The sequence below is a fragment of the Xenopus laevis genome, chromosome 6L (genome assembly GCF_017654675.1).
Source record: "Xenopus laevis strain J_2021 chromosome 6L, Xenopus_laevis_v10.1, whole genome shotgun sequence".
Lineage (NCBI taxonomy): Eukaryota > Metazoa > Chordata > Amphibia > Anura > Pipidae > Xenopus > Xenopus laevis.
Genome location: NC_054381.1, coordinates 48,136,896 through 48,163,996, shown reverse-complemented (window position 1 = coordinate 48,163,996; position 27,101 = coordinate 48,136,896).

The following is a 27,101-nucleotide window of genomic DNA, read 5'->3' as shown; positions in this document are numbered from 1 at the left end:
CCGATAATATGGAATGGCACAATCACTTTGGTCAGATAGGCAGGTGGGGGAATTGCAGGTGGGCAATTATTGAATAATAATAATATTTCCTTAACATTTTGCCTTTGCTGGGAAAAGTCTTAGATACAGGGGAGGGGAGACTCAGAAACAAAAGGCCTTGTGCAGTAGTGGACTGGAGAACTGTTTTCTCCTATTAAAGGTACAGGAATCGGTTATCCAGAAACCTGTTATCCAGGAAGCTCCAAATTACAGAAAGGCCATTTCCCATAGATTCCATTTTATCCAAATAATCAATTTTTTTTTTTTAAATGATTTCCTTTTTCTCTGTAATACTAAAACAGTACATGGTACTTGATCCAAACTAAGATATAATTGATCCTTATTGGAAGCAAAACCAGCCTATTGTTTTTTTTTAATGTTTACATGATTTTCGAGTAGACTTAAGGTATGAAAATCCAAATTACGGAACCATCCATTATGCAGAAAACCTCGGGTCCCAAGCATTCTGGATAACCGGTCCCATACCTGTAATATATGTTATTTTTTCTTGGCATTTTTGGGGTGTCAGATAAATACCACTTTTATAAACAGACAGAATATACCAGTTAATATGAGTATGTTACATCACAAGTTGTAACATTGCACATTTTCTGGCATATTGTAGCCTTTCTATCTTAAGTCAACCTCCCCAAACACTCTTCCATTTTCCTACAGGAAGAAGTGAGATTGTGTACTTGGTCCTGCTTTTGCCCAAAGAAAGTGTTACTTGTGCTGTGACTGTATTGTAAATATACATTTTGAAAAAATATTTGTATGACTCAAACAACTGCTAAAAGATGGGACAGAGACACCAGAGAATAAGGTTCTCAATGTTTGTACAAGTGTCTAACAAAATCAATGATGATGGGCTATAAAGTATCAAGTGGTTCCTGGGTTCACTAAGAAATTACGCTTTGGTTGCTGTATAGATATGTCTGACCAATTCAGTTGCCCAAAATCTTTGCAGAATTGTCAGTCAGTGAATGAGGCATTGGCAGACAAGGAAGTGAAGAATATTCTGATATTTCGGGCTGTCAGAACAAAGGAAAGGTTGCCATACCTTGTAAAAGCCTTTGTATGGTATGACAGATTTATTCAGCTCACAAAAAGGATTGGCCTGTGTATGGCTGTCCTTTTGCTAAAACAATTTGAAATTAGTATATTGGACTAGCAGTCTATGTAGTTTTAACAGTTATAAATTAAAAAAAAGGTTCTTATGAAATATGAGAAGAACAACATTAAATTTACCCACAATATCCATTGTTGATTTAATCAGGGAAAAAACAATTGATTTCATACATTTCCATGCATCGATGGAGGTATGATAACTCTTATTGTTATTTATCTGATGAAAAAGAACTGCAATACATACAGGTCACCACTTCTTCTTATTAACAAGCGATCCATAAATCTGCCAAGATTTGCCTCAAGGATTTCCACTTCTCTGGTGATAGTTTATTGCTTGTCAATGTAAACAAGAGGCTTAACATAGCATATATATATATATATATATATATATATATATATATATATATATATATATATATATACATCCAACAAAGAAGGTCCGTTGGATGAATATTTCAAAAATTTCGGACACTGCACCCAGGCAAGGCTGAACCGTTTGACGAGAGTGCCGGCTCCTCCATTGACTCTATATATATATATATATATATATATATATATATATATATATATATATATATTAAAATACATATACATGGCCCACCTTATGTGTTTCGCACCCTCTGGCGCTTATTCATAGGTGCCTCCTATGACTAAGCGCTGGAGGGTGCGAAACGCGTAAAGTGGGCCATGTGGGGTCAGTATGTATCATTATACTTTTTAAAAATGTGAATAATAAATATTTATTTTTACTGAAGATGAGCCTTGGGACATATATCTTTTGATATAATTTTTTGTGGGAAAGCTATTTTAGGACAATCTATTTTCTACACTGTAACAGTCATGGAAATCGCTTTTTTTAAAAATAGAAATAGGAATCCAATTATTTTTTTCAAGCCATGACCATCATTAAATATCAAACTTTAATTTACAGTATCCCTATTTCCCAATACCCAAAATTAAAAGAATGAAGAGAAGTCAGTAAGTGCCTGTTGACTGATTCATTCATTGTCCTGCTGCATTCAAATAGGAAATGCCCTGTATGACCGTTGTTGGTGCTGTTATTAGTAGGGAAGCACTGAATCCTGAATTTGGTTCGGGACTGGACAAATCCAAGCCTTTTTCAGCATGATTCAGGCAAAATAAACCTTTAAAACCACAAGATGCACCCAGTATTAAAGTGCACATACTTTGTTTACAAATTCCTTACCCTAACTTGCATATGCATAGGAAAGCAAGAAAGTGAATTCATAAGCATTCAAATGAATTAAAAGCTTGAAAGCAACTGGTCAAGGGTATTAATAAGAGAAAATGGTACATGTGCTATGAGCCTAAAACTGATAAATGTAAAGACATAGGGGCAGATTTATCCATATGAATATGCTTTTCTAATTACAAACTCCTACTAAAATTCAGCTTGTGTACTATGGAAAAGAGGCACCAGTATAAAAATGTTCTGTGTAAATCTTCAAATTCAAACAGATGTTTCTAGCTTGCATCCTTTACATTACCATAAATTTATATCCCCTGGTATAATAAATTCAGCAAATCAATTCATTTCACAGTGGGTATGCAGCACAAACAACCTTATTTGAAAGAAAATTCAAAACATGCTAAACATAACAGTAGTTTGTATTTCTTGTGGTTTTTGGATGACTGGTGTTTTTCTGTTGTTCATCTCTATAGTTGACTTCAGTTTGACATTTAGGGGCCAATTCACCAAGCTCAAGTGAAGGATTCGAAGTAAAAAAAACTTTGAATTTCCAAGTGTTTTTTGGGCTACTTCAACCATCGAATGGGCTACTTCGACCTTCGACTATGACTTCGACTTCGAATCGAAGGATTCAAACTAAAAATCGTTCGACTATTCGACCATTCGATAGACGAAGTACTGTCTCTTTAAGAAAAAACTTCGACCCCCTAGTTCGCTACCTAAAAGCTACTGAACCCAAGGTCCCCATAGGCTTGGCTAAGTTTTTTTGGTCAAAGTATAATCCTTCGATCGTTGGATTAAAATCCTTCGAATCGTTGGATTCGAAGGATTTAACCGTTCGATCGATGGATTATTCCTTCGAACTTTTTGCGCAAAATCCTTTCGACTTCGATATTCGAAGGCGAAGGATTTTCATTCCCCAGTCGAATATCGAGGGTTAATTAACCCTCGATATTCGACCCTTGATGCATCGGCCCCTTAAACTGTTATCTGGTTACTGGGGTTAACCAGGGCCATGGTTTTTAATGATACATTGAAAGATTAATAGAAGGCCCAAATACAAAGCATAAGAAATTTGATAATGACAATAAAATAAAATCTTCCAGTGAATCCTTTTCAAAATCCAACCAAGAAAGACTAAAAAGATAATTAAAAAACAAACAGTTTTAAAGTAGAACTAAAGCCTAAAAAGAATAAAGGTAGAAATTATGTATTATTATAATTAACAAGAACACAATACAGGTATAGGATCCCTTATCCGGAAACCCGATATCCAGAAAGCTCCTATAACAGAATGGCTGTCTCCCATAAACTCCATTTTATCCAAATAATCTAAATTTATAAAAATGATTTCCTTTTTCTCTGTAATAATAAAACAGTAGCTTGTACTTGATCCCAACTAAGATATAATTAATCCTTATTGGAAGCAAAACCAGCCTATTGGGTTCATTTAATGTATAAATGAATTTCTAGTAGACTTAGGCATGAAGACCCAAATTACAGAAAGATCCATAATCCGAAAACCCCAGGTCCCGAGCATTCTGGATAACAGGTCCCATACCTGTATATATATTTATCCAGAAACCTGGAACCTTTGAATTACAGAAAGGCCATCTTCCATAGACTCCATTTTATCCATATAATCCAAATTTTTAACAATGATTTCCTTTTTTCTCAATAAAACAGTACCTTGTACTTCATCCAGACTAAGGTATAATTTATCCTTATTGGAAGCAAAACCAGCCTATTGGGTTTATTTAATGTTTACATGATTTTCTAGTAGATTTAAGGTATGAAGATCCAAATTACATAAAGATCTTTTATCTGGAAAACCCCAGGTCCCGAGCATTCTGGAAAACAAGTCCCATACCTGTATAACCCTATAAGACAACTTATTCAATGTATATAGACCTATATATAACTCTATAAGAGTAATGATCCATGTCTTTAATGTAGTCCACAGCAACTCCCCATCTTCTGATCTTGTTAGGCCATCTTTAGAGTGCCAGCGGCACTGCACATGCTCAGTATGCTGTTGGCTACAGTTGAGCAGCTAAACGTAGGTATCAACAGAAGTCATCAAAACATTAGCAGAAAATGAGGTTACATCTCTCAAAGCAGCTAGCGCAACAGGGATTATAATCAATCAATTTTCATGCTCCAATGTAATGTGAATCTGAACTAATTGCTTGGAATTTGCTATATTACTATATAGGGATGCACCAAATGCTGATATGAACCTAAACAGACTCATTACTCCCCATTCAAGGCTGCTTTTCTTGCATACGTGCATTTCCATTGACCTGGTTATGATGGTATCAATGAAGGCTACGTGAAATAATAAAATCAGTGTTGGTTAACCCTAAATGTACAGATGGTAGTGTCATCATGTGTAATGGGAATTCTACCTGCAGAGCTATGACTATAGAGAACATTGGCAGTCTTATTAGAGCTAGCTGAAAAGCTAATGTAGAACTAAATATTGGCGTTTTCATTGGTAATGCATTTCATCACAAGTGAAGTTCAGAATAACCCTTAAATTATTAAGGTAGTTTCCTGAAAAGAATTACAATTCTAACACATTTTGTATGGCTTGGATTTCTGCCAAAGCACTTTCTGCACAGAGATGTATTGAATTTGCAGTGTGCGTTATTATAAATCCAAAGGAGCATCTTAAAATAATAATAAGGTAAGATGAATTATGATGCATGCTGACTGGTTACTTTAATAAGCGGAGGTGTCGGGAGTCACTTTGTGAAATGGCTCCTGTTAATGTAACTTTGGGGATTATATAAACTTTTGCAAAGAACAGCAAATAAAAAAGACAGTCATTAAATGTGACACACAAAGCATTAAGTGTTCCTTTTCTGTCCCTGTGGGTAATTTTTAGTAACATCCCTATTACTGTACCCATAAAACTCACATTGCACATGTTGTTTTATTATAGCACGTGGCTCAGCCATTATGTTAGCTCTGTAAGAACTTTGGCTCTTTTCCTCATAAGTACAGAGAGAGCTAAATGAGTTGGCTGGATGAGTTTGTTAGGCTGACAGAAAATATGATAGCAGCTTAAAGAAAACAAAGACACTGAGGTCATGGGTTTCCTGAATAAGGGCTAGGGCTCATATCTGGTTTGCTGACATCTATTAAAGGTGGCCATAGATGCAAAGATCCGCTCGTTTGGCGATGTTGCCAAACGAGCGGATCTTTCCCCGATATGCCATTAACAGGCATGGCTATATGGGGGGTAATCTGATTGTTCGGTATGGCCGAACGATCAGATTACGATGTGCCATGAGCTCCGGCGGGATCGGTCGGGTCAAAATCAAACCTGACCGATCGACCAAACGACCGATCTCCGCCGGGCGAAAGATGTCGGCACACGCCACACACGATCCGAAAATCGTACGAATCCTCGATTCGTACGATCGGATCTGCGTGTCTATGGCCACCTTTAGTTATGACTGATCTTATAAAATGTGCTAGTTCCTTCACTCACATTTATCATGTAGAAATAACTTTTAGTAGCTTCACAATGTGCAATTTGCTTCACAAAACTCCATTCAGACCTTTTTCAAATGATAGATTATTCAGTATTACGAAAAACATCCTTATTTAGCAAATTAACTGGTGAATACTCACATTATGCAGTTCTGGGACCTATTAACCAGATTGCTCAGGACCTGAAATTTCCAGTTAATATCTTTCCGTAATATACCTTATGTCTACTAAAAAATAATTTAAACATTATTTAAACCCAACAGGATTGTTTTGACTCCATTAACGATTAATTATATCTTAGTTGCCATAATGTACAATGCATTTTTTATTTTTACAGAGACAAGGGAAATCATTTTTAAAAATGTTAATTATTTGGATAAAATGGAGTCTGTGGGAGATGGCCTTTCCGTAATTCTGAGCTTTCTGGATAATGGGGTTCCTGATAATGGATACCATGCCTGTATAGGTTTTTAGGGATCATATTCTTTGCACAGGTATAACTCTAATTCTGCTTAATGCTATTGAGGCCCCTTGGGGATGGGAACATTTTTGCATCTTGTTTTGCCGTGGAAATGAAGCCCATACACTTGTAGGGCCTCCGTGACATTTTGCCGGGTCAAATTCGCCCAAGCCACTGCCCATGCCACTACATATTACTTTTCCTAAACAGGATCCAGGGTGCTGAAGTCACATCTAAATCAAGTGTTCAGTGTAAAAATAAATGTCTGGTTTATGAAGGTAAAGGGGTAGTAAACCCTGCTGCTCTGCACTGGTCAACCAAACCACTCAGTTGTTGCTTGTCTACAAATCCCAGAATGTAATGTAACATATAATACAGGTTGAGGCATGCTGTAGTCCAATAACATCAGGGTTGTATTTTTAAAGCAATTTGCAGAACTAAACTTTTCTAAGGATTAGGGCACACAGGCAGATTTCGGGGAGATTAGTCGCCCAGCCACTAATCTCCTCTTCTTTGGGTCGACTAATCTCCGCCAAACTGCCCTGCCTTCCCGCCAGCTAAAATGTAAATCACCGGCGGGATGGCACTCGGAGCAATTTGTTCTCCGAAGTCGCTCAAAGTTGCCTCACGAGGAAACTTTTGGCGACTTTGGAAAACAAATTGCTCCAAGTGCCATCCCGCTGGCGATTTACATTTTAGCCGGCGGGATGGCAGGGGAGGCAGTTTGGGGAGATTAGTCGACCGATTCTGCCTGTGTGCCCTGACCCTTAAACTTTCCCCCAAATCTCTACAGCCAGTGACTTTAAAAATGCAAAAAAACCCTCCAATGAGAATCCCGGTTAACCTGTATCAATCTGGCTTCCTGTTCTTTGTTCCCGCAATTGGAGTTGGAATTCTTTCTACCACTAAACAAGTCTGTGCTTTGAACCCCATGTTTGATTCCAGTGTAATATAATGAAGAAACAAAATGACATAATTATCTATGTTAGATAACAGCGAGATGCCTGACATGGTGCTGGCAATCAGCATTCTTATTGGTCAGTTCTTTTGCATTTATGAAGTTAATGATCAGTAGAATTCTCATTCTCTGGTGAATTTTCTTGCATCTACAATTACGTTTTTTTGCAATTTCTATAAAAAAAATCTAGGGGGTGCTGTGGGACAGTATTACAGGGTTTACATCCCCTTTAAATGGGCTTCTTGGGACCATATAGCAATTTGAAAAAGGTTTATTTTGCCACATATTATCTTTTTCCAATGACAGGATTATGGTGGGTTATCATCCTCACATTTCCATGTCTTCACCTGAAACCTCCATCCAGAAAACTGTATCATTTATGCTCATATGAGGAATCGGTTTGAGGATTGAAGTGACATAACATAACTCTGTCCTGGTTGTAGGAAAGAACAAAGTAATCATATGCTAAAGAGTGTTTTGACTTCAGATAAAATGATGAGCTGATCCTTGTGGTTGTGCTGTGTGAGTGCTGATGCACCTCTTTACAAACACACAAGGGCATTTCCTCTCAGTGCTGTACTGAATAACCTGAATAAAGAGAGAGGGCATCCAAAATGGGCTTTTGAAGAGGAGGAGGGTGAACTTATTTTTAAGGAACAGAAGGAACAGAAAACTCCTAGTCTCTTTTCTTTACATACTATAATCAAGTATTCCATCTATTTAGCCTCTTTTTCTCATAGAAATAGGGAATGATCATGAAATAGGCCAAATGTTTAGCAGCATGAGGGTACAAGAAAAGAACACACTGGCACACGAGGCTTGTATCTGCAGGGCGAACCCTTGCAAAACTTTTTACTGCGGTGGTGCAGTAAAAAGTTTTGCAAGGGTTCGCCCTGCAGATACAAGCCTCGTGTGCCAGTGTGTTCTTTTCTTGTACCAGTTACCGGGAGGTTACCGTATCCTCCATCCATTGAGCACCGAGCTAATCTTTATAGCTGCATAACGGGTGTGCGAGAGTCTACTTCACTTCAATTGTAGCAGCATGAGGGGCCACTGACACCTGGGCCCACCTGGACTTTTCCTGGTATCCCTGTGGGCCAGTCCGACACTGTAGAGTTCTCTCTTTTTGAAGATGACTTATTGGGTGGGGAAACAATTTGCTCCAATAATGCCAAAAGACACACAACATATATACAGTATGTGAATCACTTGCCAATTGTTATTGCAATAACTCCAGAATTGTGCATTGCACCCATAGTGAAATGTTTATGACTCTGCTTTCAATGGACAGCACTGGAAATCCTTGTTAGGACAGAGATGTCCCCTTGGGGAGCACACAGTGAGACTCAACCAGTGCTGTGAGCAGGAATTGTTTTAGTATTAGTAAATGCATAGCTAGTTAGGTAGACAGCATTGCTTAGTAGGGGAAAATAAGGTCATAAGGAAGAACTAAAAAGAAAAGGGGTATAGACTCAACAATGGAAAGAAAGCAGGAAAAAGGCAAACCACCAGAAAAGAAAGGTGAGAGGAGAAGAACAGAAGCACCAATAAGAAGAGAAAGGAAATATAAAAGGAGAAGACAGGAAGGGATGTTGCTGTTGGAATCCTGTGGTGAAAGTGCTTATCAGCTTAAAAAGCCATTGAAGGAATAGTAACACCAAAAAATGAAAGTGTCTTAAGGTAATGAATATATAATATACCATTGCCCTGCACTGTTACAACTGGTGGGTTTGCTTCAGAAACTCTGCTATAGTTTATATATAAACAAGCTGCTGTGTAGCCATGGGTGCAGCCATTCATGCTGAAAAAGGAGAAAAGGCACAGGATACATAGCAGATAATGGATACATTCTGTAGTATACATTGGCATTCTTCTGAATTTATCTGTTATCTACTGTGTATCCTGTGATTGAATGGCTGCCCCCATGGCTACACAGAAGCTTATTTATATAAACTATAGTAGTCTTTCTGAAGCAAACTTACCAGTGGAGGGCAGCAGTACATTATACTTTCATTCCTTTAAAACACTTTAATTTCTTGGTGTTACTGTTCCTTTAAAAGCACAAGGTAAACCTTAAATAGACCTTCAATTGCAATCTGTACCTGGGCCAGAACAAATAAGGTGTGAAGATAAGAAAGCCACACAAACACAGTACTCACTAAAGCTGGCCATAGATGTTGAGATTTTTAAAAGATCAGATCCTGATCGTGAGACCACGATCTTCTCAGAACGATCGTACGATCGTACGAATTTACCATCAACTAAAAAGACCAATTTACCAGGAAAACAAAGGGGAGCTGCCTGCTTGGCCCTGCAAACATAGAGAGATTTCACTGGGACCGACAAAGATTTTTTGACCTGGCCGATCAATTTCCCGACAGATGTCGGCCGAAAAATCGTAAGATGTACGATCGTTCGAATCCCACTAACCAGACGATAATTGGTCTGGCTTCCCTAAAATCGGTCGTTCGGCAAGAAGAATCGTCGCGTCTATGGGGAGCTTAAGGACCAAGACCTCTGCAGAAATGGATTCTGACTCACCAGTGGTGAAAAAATAAAAGTAAGCACAGTGCTGTCACTTGGGAAATGCCCGCAACCAGTGTGTATCAGTAATTCTCTCTCTCTTAGTTACTCTGTAGCATGAGTCTCGTAAGTGCCTCATTCATGTGTAGAATGGAGAGTTTTACTATAAGGCTTTGATTAGACAAAAGTATCTGATTTTTACAACTGGAAACCATTTATTTATTTCATTCTGGATTTAATTTTAACTGTTGTTTTTTTTAATTTTCTATGTTTTACATGTGTATAGTTTAATACTTTGCTCTTATTGACTTGTAAGATCCCCAGGGCAGGGATCACATGCTAGTCATATCATTTTACTGTATTTTCTTTAGACTTTGTGTGTGTGTAGGAATGATCCCTTTCCTCTCTACAAAGCACTCTGTTCCCTTGTGGTGCTAAAAAAATAAATGCTTATACAGGTATGGGAATACATAATCTGGAAACCTTGTTAGCCAGAAAGTTCCAAAATAAGAGAACGCCATCTCCCTTAGGGGCAAATTCACTAAGATTCGAAGTTGCGCCAGGCCCAACTTCGCCGTGCTTCGCCGCACTTCGCCAGGCGTAGTTTCGCCAGCGCTCCGCAAATTCACTAAAATCTGAAGTTGCGCTCAGGGGTAGCGTAAGGTTGCGAAGTTGCGCTACCGTTGATTCGCTATTTAAAGCGAAGTTACGCTAGCGAAGGCTAATTTGCATACGGCTTCAAATTTCAATGGAGGAATACGTATCAGCACTACAAATGCCTAGAAAACCTTCAAATCAGCAAATAAAAATTTTATTTTGCCCTACACATGTGCCCACTGTCTAGGTAAGTTGCCATGAGTCAGGAAATGTAGGGGGAAGGAGGGGAGCCCCTAAAAAATTTTCGATCTTTTTCAGCCTATCACCCATATTGTAGAAAACACGCCAGCGTTTTTTGGGACTTAGAAAAAATTTTGACTTTTTTTGAAACAATCCCTATCTACTCTATTGTGCTTCGCCAGGTCTGAGGTGGCGAAGGAAGTCTAGCGTAAAAGGTAGCGTTCAGTACACTGCGCAAATTAGTGAATTTGCGTAGTTACGTCGCTAGCGAAAATTCACCAGGCGTAAGGGTGCGAAGTAACACTAGCGAAACTACGCCAACGTTCGTTAGTGAATTTGCGCAGTAACGAAAATGCCAAACACTAGCGAATTAACGCTAGCGTTCGGCGCTTCAGCGCTTAGTGAATTTGCCCCTTAGACTCCATATTAATCAAATAATTCACCTTTTTAAAAATTATTTCCTTTTTCTCTGTAATAATAAAATAGTACCTTGTACGTGATCCCAACTAAACTACCGGTATATTAATCCTTTTTGGTCAAAACAACCCAACTGGGTTTAAATAATGTTTAAAAGAGTTTTTTTCTGTAGATTTACGGTATAGTAACCAAATTATAGAAACACCCCTTATCTGGAAAATCCCAGGTCCCAAGCATTCTGGATTACAGGTCCCGAACGTATGCAAAAATGTATTGTCTACACATGATTGTTATTGCAATTATAAACATTTTATGACCTGTCCCAGTCTGAAACTTGCAAAATATGCATATGGTAATAAAGTGTAAAAATAATACTTTATGCAAAACAAAATAAAAAAAATTAATAAAATTAGAATTTTCTATATTAACTCGTTATATACTGTTGGTTTACTTGCATGGTTTGCATTTATTCTTGTGTGTCTATTCCATATTAACTTTCTTTTACACAACAAAGGATACCATTTACAGTACATATCCACAGGGATTAGGAGAGCAGCAACAATGTGAGCGCTAGAAGTCCCTCAACTGGGATGTGCATTCCGTCTTGTTATTAGTATTTAAATAATATATGCCCATAAGTATATAAATAAAAGCATGACATTATTTATAGTTGTGGTTGGTCATGGTTATTTTGAATGTGTAAGTACTGTGACAGCCTTTCAGCGATATATATGAATAAAGTAAAATAAATAATACATTTTTGTTAAATGTTACAGTATTTTTTTTTCATTATTTTCTGTATTGCCTTTTACTGGGACACACCAATAGCAGCAGGATATCTACCAGTAAACAGGGCAGATGAGATTTTTTGTTGATAAATATATAGTGTAATGTATTTGGGATACAAAAATATGCAAGCCACTAACCTTAATGGGATTAAGTAAGACTGGGGGTATGTGTTGATAATACAGTATATTTAGCTGTACAAGAAATCTCAGTCAGCAGCTGCAAGGGCCAGCATGGTATTGCCCTGTTTAAAATGGGATATAGATTCAAGGGTTGTTCTCCCTCTTTACAAAGTATTGGTAGAATAAGATCTGCAGTTTTGGTCCAAAGAAGAGCAACTAAGGATATGGAAGATCTCAGTTATAAGAAAAGGTTGGCTAAATTAGGATTGTTTATGCCGGAGAAGAGGCATTTAAGAGAGTAGAGAAACACTTATTGGATATGATCATTATGTATAAATATATAAGGGGGACCATACAATAAATTCTCTGATGCTTTATTCACCAGTTAACCCTTCCAATAAACACAATGGCATCCATTTATATTATAAGAAGATTTAGTCGCCTGGCGACTAATTGCCTAGTCTTTGCGGTGACCAATCTCCCCCTGAACACCTTCCCTCTGTCTTGCACCGGCTAAAATAAAAAATCACCAACGCTAAAGCACACGCGGAGCATCGTATTCCGAAGTCGCCCGAAGTTTCCTCGCGAGGCAACTTCGGATGACTTTGGAAAACGAAGCGCCACGTGTGCTTTAACATTGGTGATTTTTTATTTTAGCCGGCGCAAGACAGAGGGAAGGTGTTCGGGGGAAGATTGGTTGCCGAGCTTCATCATACTGAAAAAAGAATCTTTTTAAATAAAATCAATTAAAAATTCCGTACCATTTCTGAAATAATCAGTAAGTTTATCTTGACTACTCTCAGCATCTGTTTCTCTTCATTTTCTGTTTATGCAGGAGTTGGGTGTCTGATTTTCATTAACAGTTAAATCCAATAGATATTACAAGGGGGCTCCTTTTGCCTAGAAGATGAATTAGACCTCACTCAAATCTACATGTAGGATTTGTGCAAAAGGCAGTTATTTTGTTATATTTTGTTTGTACTGGACTCAGTGGAGTGAGCGCTAATACATCTGCCAGGAAAGGGAGCCCCCCCCCTATAAGATATATTGGATCTAACAGTCAATGAATATATGACACCCAATTGCTGCATAAAAACAGAATGAAGAGACTGGTCCAAATGCCATCTTGGAGTCAGGAACGGATTTTAAGAGAGACTAAAGATAGGGTTTCCCCCCTTCCTTTGGATCAGTTGGCAGGTAGGTAGGATTCACTTGTCTACAATGCTACTACATTATAACCTACATTAAAAAAAAACATAAATAACCCATAAACTTACAAAGTCATCTTATATATCAGCAACAGCTAAAAATAAAAAGTCAGCAGTCATAGTAGCAAATGAAGTCAGAGTGTACCTATTCCAATATATAATAAAATGTCAGGATATTAAACATCTATAGAGTCTTCTAAAATTAAAAGTATCAGAAAAAATCTAAAAATAGAAAGCAAATGCCTACCAAAACACATTTTCAATAAATGATAGTTGTTTTTATATAAATCATTAAAAGTTGTTTTTATATAAATCATTAATCATCACTACAAAAACATTGACCAGAGGCTTTAAACACGTCACCTCTGGATAAAGGCCTCCCAAAGGCAAAAAGCTCAAACACTTGACCATCAAAAATTAAAAAAAAGGAGTTAAACCATCAATAATGAACCCCCTGATTTTAATGACACAAGTAAAATCACCTTTGAAAAAATGTTTAGAGCCAAATTATCAGATTTCTAGCATAGCTTAGTGCATGTAATGGCTAAAAGGAAGGAATTACACTCCTTTTGCAAACTGTTATTTGAATAAAAACATTTTATCCTAATAGGAATGACTGCAGATGCGAAAAAAAATAATCTTTGTAAGGATTATTTATAAATTGAAATCAAGCACTTCAAACATAAATGCCAATTAAAGTTATTTCTGAGTTCGAGTATTTAGAATCCTAACTGGGTTGAAAGTTTGTACTTTTTCTAAAAAAACATAAGCCAAAGAAAGCATGTGCTACAATTAGCTGAACCGGTCAAGGTTAAAAGATTACAGGAAGCACAAAAATACCACATTTCTGTGATCTGTCAAAGAATGGAAGCTGTCGAAACCTATTAACATTTCTGAGTTAAGATTAACATTTGTTGATGTTAAAATGACAAGATGATTTACATTATTATATTAGTTTAAAGGTGGCCAAGAGATTCTCTTACACATGTTTTTCTGCCGCAGGCGAAAAACCACAAATAACAAACATGTTAACACTATTATTATAATATATTTATAAAGTGCTAAGTTATTCCATAGTACATATGAAGGAGATGTTCCTGGCTAGCTGGATTCCAAACAAGTAACTGCAGCATAGAAACCTGTAAATCTTCTAATATTATGTAATATAGCATGACAGCTAACTGCAGTAACACATATATCTCACCGCCAGCATACAGAAAGAATGTAATATGGAATGTAGATGGCTTAAGATCACCACACTATTCTTCCACCAAGCTACATACCAACAGACATGTAACATAACAAGAACCACATTGGGTACAACAAAGATTAGTTAATCTTCAAATGTTTATTTGTAAAATTGCCTCAAAGGTTTGAAACCTTCCAAAGTAGTATTTCTCAAACATGGATTACCCAGATCTTGGATTACAACTCTTTTAAAAACGTAAAAAGAAATGTTATGGCATAACAGATGCACTGCCCCAAGCCTGCAGTTTAGGGATTCCAATTTTAGGGATAGCAGGCACTCCAAAAAATCATCCCAGCCAGGCCTGTAAAGTCAAAATAAGAGGATAGGACTGCCACATTTCCCTGCCACTAACTCCTGGTGAGGGCAAGGCAATGATGTCACAGGGCATGACACTGATGTCACTGTGATGTTGCAGAGGCAGGGTGATGTCATGGGGCAAGGTTATGATGTGGTGATCATCTATTGGCCAAGCTATGCGCCAATCATAGGAAGTCCTGCCCGGTTTTCCTAATTGAAAAGCCATACAGGCAGTTTTGACCCAGGCAGTCCTTCAGAAAAACTGGCTGTCCAAGTCAAAACCAGACAGTTGGCAACCATATAAAAGGGTAATTTACAAGTGACCCTGCCGCAAGTGCAGGAGCACTAATGGACACAAAAATGATTGAAAATCTGGTTTTGGGTGCACAGAGAAGTTTGCACAGGGCATAACTGCACAGGGCCCTGCTGTGGATTGCACTCCAAGCGTTCCTTAACTTGCACATCATTTTAGGGTGGTGGCCTACTTGCACAAAAGATGCAAGGTGGAGCTTATACCATAAGTTTGACATAAAAACCTTATTTTGACTTGGTAGGGACGATTCATGGAGTGCCTGCCATCACCATTATTGGTTTGCTGTAATGCCCAGCATACTTCAACATATTATCATTTCATCATAGGAGCTGTTATCCACCAACATGTGATGGATTGTTAAAACGTTGTTCCAGAATACAGAAATGTTTTAGCTTGTGAACAGGAGCTAGGCATGGGATGAAGTCTGTGCAAAATTAAAAAGGTGTGGAGTATAATGTATATAGGGAATAATTGTGTAAAATCATTTCCTAAAAAGTTATCACGTAGTGGCCTATTTTTTGAGGCTAAAATTTTTCTCGAAAACTTGAGTTTTTTAGAGGAAAAAAAACTTTTTAGAGATTTCTTAAACCCCAAAGCTGCTAAAAATCTGAATGTGAAAATACTTAATCTCATACCTGTTGAGGTCATGTAGAAGTTAATGTCAGATGTCCCTGAAGATGGTTTTTGACAACGCTATCCTCGCTGGTTTTAATCCAATAATCTGATAAATTAGAGTTGTCGCGGCGACAATTCAATAAAGTTGACTTTTCAGAGTCAATTCAGAGTCAATTCGGATTGACATACGATTTTGTCAAAATGTTTTTCCGCACCGACTTTTTCGTAAACGGGAGTTAGGTTTAAAAAAAAACAAGAACACAAAAAAATTTGATAAATGCGTTTTAGTGTTTTAGTAAATACCCATCATAAAAGTCAGCAACTTGTACATATCCAAGTTGAGACATCACCATGAAGTGGTGCCAGGAAAACCTGTGCACACGAAAACCATGGAATGGAGTACCAAACTGTAAGCTCTATGGGGTAGTAATCTTCTGCCTCCTGTGTCTCATTTAGCACTTGAATGTTGATGTTATTTTGTATGTTTATAATTTTAATTATTTAATACTTGCTGTGCTGTTTATCCTGTATATTTCCTATATTATTAATATGCTGTAAGAACATTTTCTTTCTATGGTTGTTCACTCAGCAGCCTTTGAACCCACTTTGTCCAGATGCTCCCCAAGTCAGTGCCCGCTTTCTTTATACTTTATGAGTATGTCTATGCATTTGAGTATCAAATCTACTCTGGACATAGGAGATGGTGCTGAACTACACGGCATGTGGGGGTCAGTGTGCATATGCACCGGTATATTGTAATGTTCCCGTTACGAATGGGACATCAAAATGCTGAGTCAATGTGAGTGCAGATTTTTTAATTGTCTTGATCTTTCATAGTTTGTACATATACAGTGTGGTCCAAGTGGACTGAAAGAGAACACAGAAAAAATATACTTACACCTTATACACTACTTGTTCGAAAAATTGAGGATTAAAATAAAATTCCTTTTCTAACATAATTTAGAGCTTTGCAGAAGTTTTAAAAAGACCACGAGGCCCAGAGCTTTTATCTATAGGAGTAATCTCTGCGCCTTGCTTCTTGGTTACAGGAAGTTTATATAAGGTAAATGTTCTTACATTGTGTTGCAGATCAGCCTTATTTTATACTGTATGAGCTTTGGAATGACCTGCTATTTGGCAGACTATTTGTATAGTACTTTTTTATGATTTAACTTGCTTTGTGTAGAACAAGACCTATACTTGATCTTAGTGTTGTAATCTGGGTTTAGACTTATTTATTAAGTGTTCTGGCTAATATTGTTACTGCATTTATTGCGATGCTTACAATCTAGAGACAAACAGTATCTGTATAAAAAAAGATCTGTGTGAAAGATATCTGAAAGTTTAAAGAGCCGTAAGCAGGAATGGGAGAGTTTGTGTATTTTCTTCAGGATTAGGTTTATGTGCTTTCCAAACAATTGTATTTTTGTCAAAATATTGGTCCTATTCTCATCAATTATTGAATGGTTCCTGAAAAGAAAATCATTTTGTTTCTAGGAAAGGCTTCTGTTAGAAAGGTTGTTTATTTTTATCCTCAGTGAGATCATAGCACGGTTGAAGCTGTTTCTAATTCCAGTGTTTGTATTGACTACAAAGTCCAGGCGGTGATGTGAAATCGTTATGTAACCTATTCTAATGTAGGAGTCAGATCACATTTAGCAATCTCTTCTGTTTCAAGAAGAAAGAGGTATTAGCCAGATATATACATTTCAAGGTAGGCATATTTAATTCATTATATAAGTTAATACATTAGTGCACTGTGTACAATTGTTCATGGCTGAGCAGCTCTAGGTATTTGGGGTTTTGTTCCTTAATATATGTCGACCAAAAGGAAGAAGAGAAGGAAGAGGAGAAGGCGAAGAAGAGAGTTTAGGTAAAAGGCGGATACCAAAAAGTGACTACTTAAAGGGGTTGTTCACCTTCCAAACACTTTTTTCAGTTCAGTTGTTTTGAGATTGTTCCCCAGAAATAAAGACTTTTTTTCAATTACTTTCCATTATTTATTTTTTACCGTTATCTAAATTTAGATTAGATTTGAGTCTGGCAGCTAAGTAATTCAGGTACAGATTATGAACTGTTACAATTTTGCAACATTTTATTGATACATTTCTCAGCAGCATCTCTGGAGTATTAGCAACTATTGTATCAATTCTAACAGCTGCCTGTAATGAAACCCAGAGATTCTGCTCAGCAGGGATAAAGATAAGAAATGTATCAATTAAATGTATCAATTTAGAACAGTTTACAGGGTCGGTGACCCCCCATTCCAGACCTGCTTTAGAAGGTGAAAAATTACACTTTACACTTCAATATTAGAAAAACAGTGAGACATGGAAAATAGAAAGTAATTGGAAAAGGTCTTTATTTCTGGTGTTGTTTCAAGGTGAAATTGTGCTTGGTATATCATTATAATTAGTATTTGTCCTGTCTATTTATCCAGACAGTTATACAGATGTTATTTAAATAAGAGCAGGCATATTACATTTCACAGTATGGAAAGCCTTTTATACAGGAGCACTGCTGCCATGAGTCAAGAAACTCATCTCAGGCAATAGCACGGAATGAGTTGCCAGGGGGTTATAAAGCCACTTCTGGTAACTCTACAAACCCAATTTACGTTTTTTTAAACAATTGTAATTGCACTCTCTGCACTAGCGATGCATCCCACCCTAGCCCCCTCTGATGCAGGAAAGGTAAGTGCTGGTGGGTGAGCATGGGGCGTCTCTGCACCCAGAGCTTAGGGCTGTGAATGCAGTTCAAGAGTGGTGAGGTCTATAATACAGGGGTCAATTGAATTGGTAGATAAGATGATACAAATAAAAAAATCTATGACCAGTGCCCACCTTGGTTTTTAGTGCATAAATGCCCAAACAACAAGCATTTACTGAAGTACTAAATATATGCAGCAGTGTGGCAAGAAGCAGCTTCAAACAAACAAAACAAAAAAAGAATAAAAGTGTTGTTGTTCCCTCCAGAGGGAGTTGTGTCTGATGTGTCTACATTGTCCAGCTGATGTCACATCCAGGATTTGGCATGAGAACAACATTTGATTGGCGCTTCTAAACTGCCCCTATTGATTCAGGTTGTTGTGGAAACCCATGATCTACTGTCTGGTAAGGAGGTTGTGGTGGCTCCATGGATCCTCTGCATCTATACGAGCACCAACCCTTGATTCTGAACAGGAGGAAGACAATGATGCAGAGTACAACTATTTGGGAGTGCAAGGAGCGCATGTTTATACAAGTATCCACTTATAGACTGGCCTATTGGGATACCAGGGGAAACTCCTGATGGGCCCAGGTGTTAGTGGCCCCTCTTGATTCTAACCATTTGACCTATTTCATGGTCATTTCCTGTTTCTTTAAGAGGCTTAATAATGGAAAAACAGGGTATAGTTTGTATAGATAAAAGACTAGAAAAATAAAGAGGTTGAGTAAGGAGAACATGAATAATACTTTGAAAAGTGGGCCCACGGTCTAAGGGAGTTATTTATCAAAGTCCGAATTCATCTCAATATTTTCTGAAAAAAATTCAGAACAAATCCCCACAGGTTATTTGGGCTTATTTATTAATATACTTTCCCGAAATTTTTCATTGTGGGAAAAATCCGAAAAAAATCATGAAAAATTCGATTTTCACGATATATTCGGATTTTTCATCCAATTTTCACGATTGTTTTTGGATTTTTCACCCAAAACCTCTGAACTTCGGGGTATTGCCAAAAGCCCAGCACACATCAAAAAATCATTGGGACTTCTCCCATTGACTTATAAGCAACCTTGACAGGTCTGAGATGCCGGATTCTCAGATTCTGACTTTTCCCATCCTCTGGGTTTAATAAATTCCAAAACGTTTGTGATTTTTTTAAAATTCTGATTCTATAAAAAATATCACAAATTTTTCGTGATTTTTGCATTCAGCATTTAGTAAATAACCCCCTAAGATTTTCTGGTAGGCCCCTTGTATCCCAGTCTGACACTGCAAGAATCTTTAAAGGGATACTGTCATTCATTTTCAAAATGAATCAGTTAATAGTGCTGCTCCAGCAGAATTCTGCACTGGAAATCCATTTCTCAAAAGAGCAAACAGATTTTTTTATATTCAATTTTGAAATCTGACATGGGGCTAGACATATTGTCAATTTCCCAGCTGCCCCAAGTCATGTGACTTGTGCTCTGATAAACTTCAATCACTCTTTACTGCTGTACTGCAAGTTGGAGTGATATCACCCCCCTCCCTTTTTCCCCCCAGCAGCCAAACAAAAGGATAATGGGAAGGTAACCAGATAGCAGCTCCCTAACACAAGATAACAGCTGCCTGGTAGATCTAAGAACAACACTCAATAGTAAAAACCCATGTCCCACTGAGACACATTCAGTTACATTGAGAAGGAAAAACAGCAGCCTGCCAGAAAGCATTTCTCTCCTAAAGTGCAGGCACAAGTCACATGACCAGGGGCAGCTGGGAAATTTACAAAATGTCTAGCCCCATGTCAGATTTTAAAATTGAATATAAAAAAATCTGTTTGCTCTTTTGAGAAATGGATTTCAGTGCAGAATTCTGCTGGAGTAGCACTATTAACTGATGCGTTTTGAACAAAACATGTTTTCTGATGACAGTATACCTTTAATGAATGGAATATATTATGCAACTGTGCTTACTGAAGTAAGTAAAAGACCTTTATAAAATGCCTATAGTACGCGTGGCATAATTTGTATGCCTCGTGATGGTGGACTCTGTGTCTGCATTGCCTTGCTATAGACAAAGAAATTGTGGATAAGGAGATGCAGTGGAAGGACAAGTGAGCACAATGAGAGGCCTCAATACAATCTAACTTTAGAAAAATAACTGACCATTGACAATTTCTGTGTATTTAAAGGGATAGCTAAACAATAATTGTTAAAGAACGGGGGGCTTGACACTGAACAACAATGAGATTAAAAATAATGACATGTATTGCTTTATTTTAAAGTCATACCCCTAAAAAAAAAAAAAAAAATCCTAAACGAGGGACCACTCTTCCAACCAGTGAAGATTAAAGTAAACACTTACATAAGCTAAATTTGAAAACTATTTTCAACAAAAAAAGTGTAAATGCTGGCTACTCTGGACTATGTATCAAAGATGATACCCTCCACCCATTAAATCTTCACTCCCTCTACCCTTCTTATTGTTGCTAAACTTAAAAGTCGAATATTTTTTTAAAAATATAAATATTTTCACAAGAACGTAACTTGAAAATGTGAAAAACAGATTTTCCCTGGTAGAATGAATATTTGTTATTTAAGCACAAATCCAAGTTCCTGTTTAAAACATACCCAAATCTATTTTTAAAGCAGATTCATTAATTTTTTTTGGCAACTAATCCTAATGACTAATACGGATAATGAAAGGTATAAACGACATCAATTTCTAAGGCTATTCTCCTGAATCTCTTCTTCAGTCTATGTGTATTTCTCCTATGTATCACAGACTACAATTTATTACAATATGTACAAGACCTAAATATGTCTTCTGAGATAACTTTTAAGTCACCTAAACATATTTGATGTAAATTAAAGAAAGATCTGTCAGTTATAGATAAATTTTCCTTTTCACTTAAAGCCTTTTTACAAGCGCCAAGAGAAGTTCTGCAATGTAGCCAATACATTGATCTTCTCACAGCTTTGGTACATGGGTTATGTTAATTGCTACATCTTTTCATGGTAATCAAATTATCAGGAAGACCCAAGTTTTCCCACTGACCACTGATGGTGATGAAGTTTCTCAAAAAGCTGCACAGTGCATTTTGAAGCTTTGAGTGATCATGGTGTTGAACTTCAGATTTTAGGCTTTCCTTGCCCTCTGATTCTTTTGCTTCTTCCAGCCTTAGTCAAGGTTTCTGAAGCTGCTCTTAAATTCTGATCTCCTCATAGATTGATCCCATCAAATCACGCCGTTTGTTTGGCAAGCATCAGCAGTCATTTTGAGACATAAGATTGGAAAGTACCCTATTGTTTTTATTAGAATGGAAAGTACCTGTTTTTTTTTAATACTGACGTTCATCTCAAGTCAGTGAACCATAAGTAGTTTCCCACAAAGATCTAATCATTACCATATTCAGGCTTCCAGCTTAATTTGTGCTTAAGCCTATTTTAATATTTCACATTACGTAAGCGTGTCACTGCCTAATCAGCCATTTGCCAGATTTATTTTGTAAAGGTACATAATGGAATATGGAATGTGCAAAATTCTCTGTTTGTTTACACAATTTTTGATGTCTGTTTGCATTTCATTGTTTTTTAGACATGTCCCTGATCACATAATCTGGTAACCTTATTCTAAACAGAGTTATTCATCTATGAACTGATTATCTTAGAGTATTCCTGATAAGATAGATAAGTCTCCTGTCCTTTTCTGCCTTTGTGCCATATTCTGCCTTCCCTATGCTCCCTATGGGGCAGATTTATCAAGGGTCAAAGTGAATTAGAGGGAATTTTCAAAGTAAAAAAATTCTAAATTCGAAGTAATTTTTTGGATACGTAGACCATCGAATAGGATACTATGAAGTGACGGTCAGTCAAGTGTAGGACTAGCTAGTGACATGGTGCAGCTGTAAAAGCTTTCCCCAGAGGTAGATACAGGCTATTAGCATGTGGAGCTGTTACCCCATCAAGGAGTTTAGTTTTGGAATTATAGAGACAAATATTTTGCTACTTAGGGATTACAGCAAGTAGACTTAGATTAGATCTCCAAGATGTGATCCCTGGGCCACCCACCAACAAAAATTCAAAAATGGAGGGGTTGTGGGAGCACTCCAAGGCTAAGTAAAAATATATTAATGCAATGGATCTGGCCGAATTAGCTACAAGCAAACAAAAAAAGAGCGAGGGGATTGAACAATGCACATACAATGGTCCCCTGTTTCATAAGTAATTTAGTATCTATGCAAGTGCATATATTTTCAAAAACAGGGAATACCTGAACTTACTTTTGTTATTTTAAATGGACAAATTTTAAGTGGTCGGCGACCATGCACATGCTCAGTGCGCTTTGGACTTCTGTAGAGAGGCTCCGCATTAGTCAGATAATGGTATAAGCTGATACTGTAATATTCAGAATTAGAATGCACTGGTTTCTTGTTGCCACATTACGTAATGTAATGGTTTTCATAGATTTTTGCCATCTCCTGAAGTATTTTTTTTCTAAAAGTATGGTTTCCCTTATTTATTTAAGAATTTAAGCTTAGAGGTCAATGGAATCAGAACAACGTGAGTTACATCTCTACAACCTGTAGATGCTTAAGGGCGGAATATATATCAGTATTGAAGGCACGGGCACTGGCTTCTATGTCAGTCTGAAATATTTATTAATTAGCTTTGTATGTTGAATTTTTTATTGTATATTTATTTATAATATATTATATTTTAAGAGTCGGGCCTAAACTCAGGTAAGTGACAGCAGCCCTGAGCATGTGCTGTGAATCAGCAGAAAAGAATAATGTTAGCTACTGGGGCATCTTCTGAGTTATAGATCTTTATGAAAATAAGTTGGTGGAGGGCACTCCCAATATTTACAATATAAAGAATACTTTTTAAGGTATATGAGGTGCAAATAACCCCAGGTAATCCCGCAGTCAGTTACCCAAAACAGTATATAGAAATGGAGAGGGGTTGCACACTCAATGGGAGAAATAACACTTAGTAGACAAAGGTGGTATTTAAAAAAAAATGTCCTATATAGTAAATAGCAATAAAAAATTTTTTTTACATCAGACAAACTGGTATATCAAATACAACAGTGTTAGCGGAAATATATACATAGCACCAAGTAACAAGATCAAGGCAAAAAGAGACAAACCACAGGGAGCAGATACACTTGCCAAAAATGAGAACATCCCAATGTTTCGGCACTATAGCCTTTGTCAAGGGGAATTCTCTGTGGTGGCCTCAGACAAGAGATATAGCATGTTTAGCCTAATTATTTCTTGAGGTTATTTTATTATTGAAGGGCAGGAAGCACATTTTTCTACTGTGTAAAGAACTGTCCAAATTGCCACTTCACTTGATTCCTCCATTTTGATTTTCACTGAAATCTTGTCCATCGAGTTCAACCTTTTTTTTTATTTTTTTTTTATTTATTAACTACCTATCTGCCAGTTGATCCAGAGAAAGGCAAAAAACCCCATCTGAAGCCTCTCCAATTTGCCTCAGAGGGGGAAAAATTCCTTCCTGACTCCAAAATGGCAATCAGACTAGTCCCTGGATCAACTTGTACTATGAGCTATTTCCCATAACCCTGTATTCCCTTACTTGCTAAAATGCTATCCAACCCCTTCTTAAAGCTATCTAATGTATCAGCCTGTACCACTGATTCAGGGAAAGAATTCCACATCTTCACAACTCTCACTGTAAAAAAAACCCTTCCGAATATTTAGGCGGAACCTCTTTTCTTCTAATTGGAATGGGTGACCTCGTGTTAGCTTTCCCCGGTGAAAAATCTGCTGCGACAAAAAACAAACAAACCTGGCGTATAAAAAATGCATTGACTTTGATGCATTTGGACAAAATAGTCATGTGTCAAAATTATTTTGACGCCTAATGACTTCAATGCATTTAGTGAATTTTCAGGAAAGATTCACCCATCACTAGTCATTTCTAATATCCACAAGTTTTATAATGCACAATTTCAATAAATACCCACAGGGGTGGAACTTCTGAGGCTTTTCAACTTTATGATCATAACTCTGCAACCAAAAACCCCTGTCTTTGTTAACACATGCATTTGCATATCTACTGAATTACTTAGACAGGGGCCCAGGGAATGTGCACTGACCCATTTGGATATGCCAGTAGCACTTCCCTTATACTTCTATATATTTTTACTTAGCAACGCGGGTGCTCCCACAACCCCCCGTGTGTATTTGGAACTTCTGAGGCCCAAGTGCCAACCTACAACCCCTCTCCTTGTGGGTCCATTATTCCTCATGGAATATAACCCAAATTACATTTCTAAACACCAGTCATGTGATAACAGTAATGCCTGTTTATAAGCTTATATCTTAAATAGTTTGCTCAGTAGGTAACTCATAACAACCAAACATATATTTGCTTTTAAAAATGTGACCAGCAAATGCAACCTGCTGATTGGTCACTATAGGAATGAATTCTGCAGCGGAGCCTTTGTGTTCCCATCAGTTAAAATTTTTTGTCCTCAGCTGAGGAATTCAACTCTCGGTACAGTAAATGTGGCCCAAAAAGTTGGCAAATCATTTTAGCAGGATTCTTCCTCTTATGAACAGCAACTGGCAAGCTGGAAAAAAAAAGGAAAAAAAAATACAAATTGACTAAAAAAAATTAGAAAGAAAAAATAAATTAAACTGACTAAGAAATGGGATCCATCTCTAGTGTGCAGTTAAAAATAAAACCATTACAAATAAACAGATATCATGTAACAGTAATAATACTCACAATATTATAGTAAAAGACACTCACAGTAATGTAGCAAAAGTGGAGAAAAAAATAAAATCAGCGAAAGCAAAAAACGTGGCAACTCTGAAAGAGACACCTTCTAAAATCGGCACATGTGCAAAAATGGCATCTAAAAACATGTCCATGAACAAAGCACCACCAAAGAACGTGCACCTGTTTAAAAACTGTGTAGGTAACAATGTGCCGTATTGGAAGCAGCATAGCTCAGTATCTGTGCAGAAAAAACAAAAAGAGAGAAGCAACATGTTGGACATATACTGTAACCAAGATGCCCTGTTTCCAATAACCTTGTTATAAAGGATTATCACATTGCATCTCTTCCCAATGTCCCCTTGAGCAGATATCTAGGGAAGGATCTGCTACAGTAAACCATTAGGCCTCAAGGAGGGTGGTGCCTTAATTATGTTTTTTTTTGGTGGGAACCATTTTAATAATGTGACAAATTTTCAACTAGTTTTCAAAATAGTTGAAAATGCCATTTAAAAAAACTGCTTTATTTTCTCAGCCTTTTTTTATCATTTGCCCCATGAAGTAGACTACACCAAGTATAGAGTGGTGACCAGCACTGGAATTCATTTCCATGTTTTTCTTGTATACTAACTTTAAACTGGAGCTTGTACTTATGGAACTACGAGAAAGCAAGTTTTGTCTATAATGCAGCTATATAAATACAGTAGGCAATTTATTCTACAGCAACTTTATTTATGTCCATTTGCTAATGTCCTAAAATTGTCCATACTTATTGCTTATTTTGCTATAGATTTATCACCTTACATTAAAGGGATCCTGTCATCGGAAAACATGTTTTTTTCAAAACGCATCAGTTAATAGTGCTACTCCAGCAGAATTCTGCACTGAAATCCATTTCTCAAAAGAGCAAACAGATTTTTTTTATATTCAAATTTGAAATCTGGCATGGGGCTAGACATTTTGTCAATTTCCCAGCTGCCCCCAGTCATCTGACTTGTGCTTGCCCTTTAGGAGAGAAATGCTTTCTGGCAGGCTGCTGTTTTTCCTTCTCAATGTAACTAAATGTGTCTCAGTGGGACATGGGTTTTTACTATTGAGTGTTGTTCTTAGATCTACCAGGCACCTGTTATCTTGTGTTAGGGAGCTGCTATCTGGTTACCTTCCCATTGTTCTTTTGTTTGGCTGCTGGGGGGAAAAAGGGAGGGGGTGATATCACTCCAACTTGCAGTACAGCAGTAAAGAGTGACTGAAGTTTATCAGATCACAAGTCACATGACTTGGGTCAGCTGGGAAATTGACAATATGTCTAGCCCCATGTCAGATTTCAAAATTGAATATAAAAAAATCTGTTTGCTCTTTTGAGAAATGGATTTCAGTGCAGAATTCTGCTGGAGCAGCACTATTAACTGATTCATTTTGAAACATTTTTTTTTCCCATGACAGTATCCCTTTAAAGAAGAGACCATGTTGATTTTAGTGATTTTTTAAAACCACAACTCACTTTCTCTAAAACCACGAATGTCATGAAATTTATTTAAAAATATAAACTCAAAAAAGCATGAACAGGAAACGTTGAGAAAACAGAGACTTTTTCGTATTGCTGCACAAAAACCAGAGTCAAAAAATACCCCAAAACCTCTAAAACCACAAAAGATCTTCCAGTTGTAAAATGGACATCTGCCATTGACTTTTACAAGATTTCAACAGGTTTTCGCTGGAGCATTTTCGTATTCAGAAATATCACGTTATATTCCCAAAAAAGTTGTGCTTTTTATTCCCTGACTTTTTCTGATTTTTGGCGTCAACAAAAGTTGCGGCTTAATAAATCGGCCCCCTAATGTCAGCAACATATAAAATGCAAATAATACATTTTGGCCTGTAACTTTCTGATTATTTACCATCAGGGCTGCCATCAGGGGAGACAGGGGGGAGAGTTGTAGGGGGCCCGAAGGTAAGGGGGGCCCGGCCACGCCACACTTACTTGATTAGCCGGGCCCC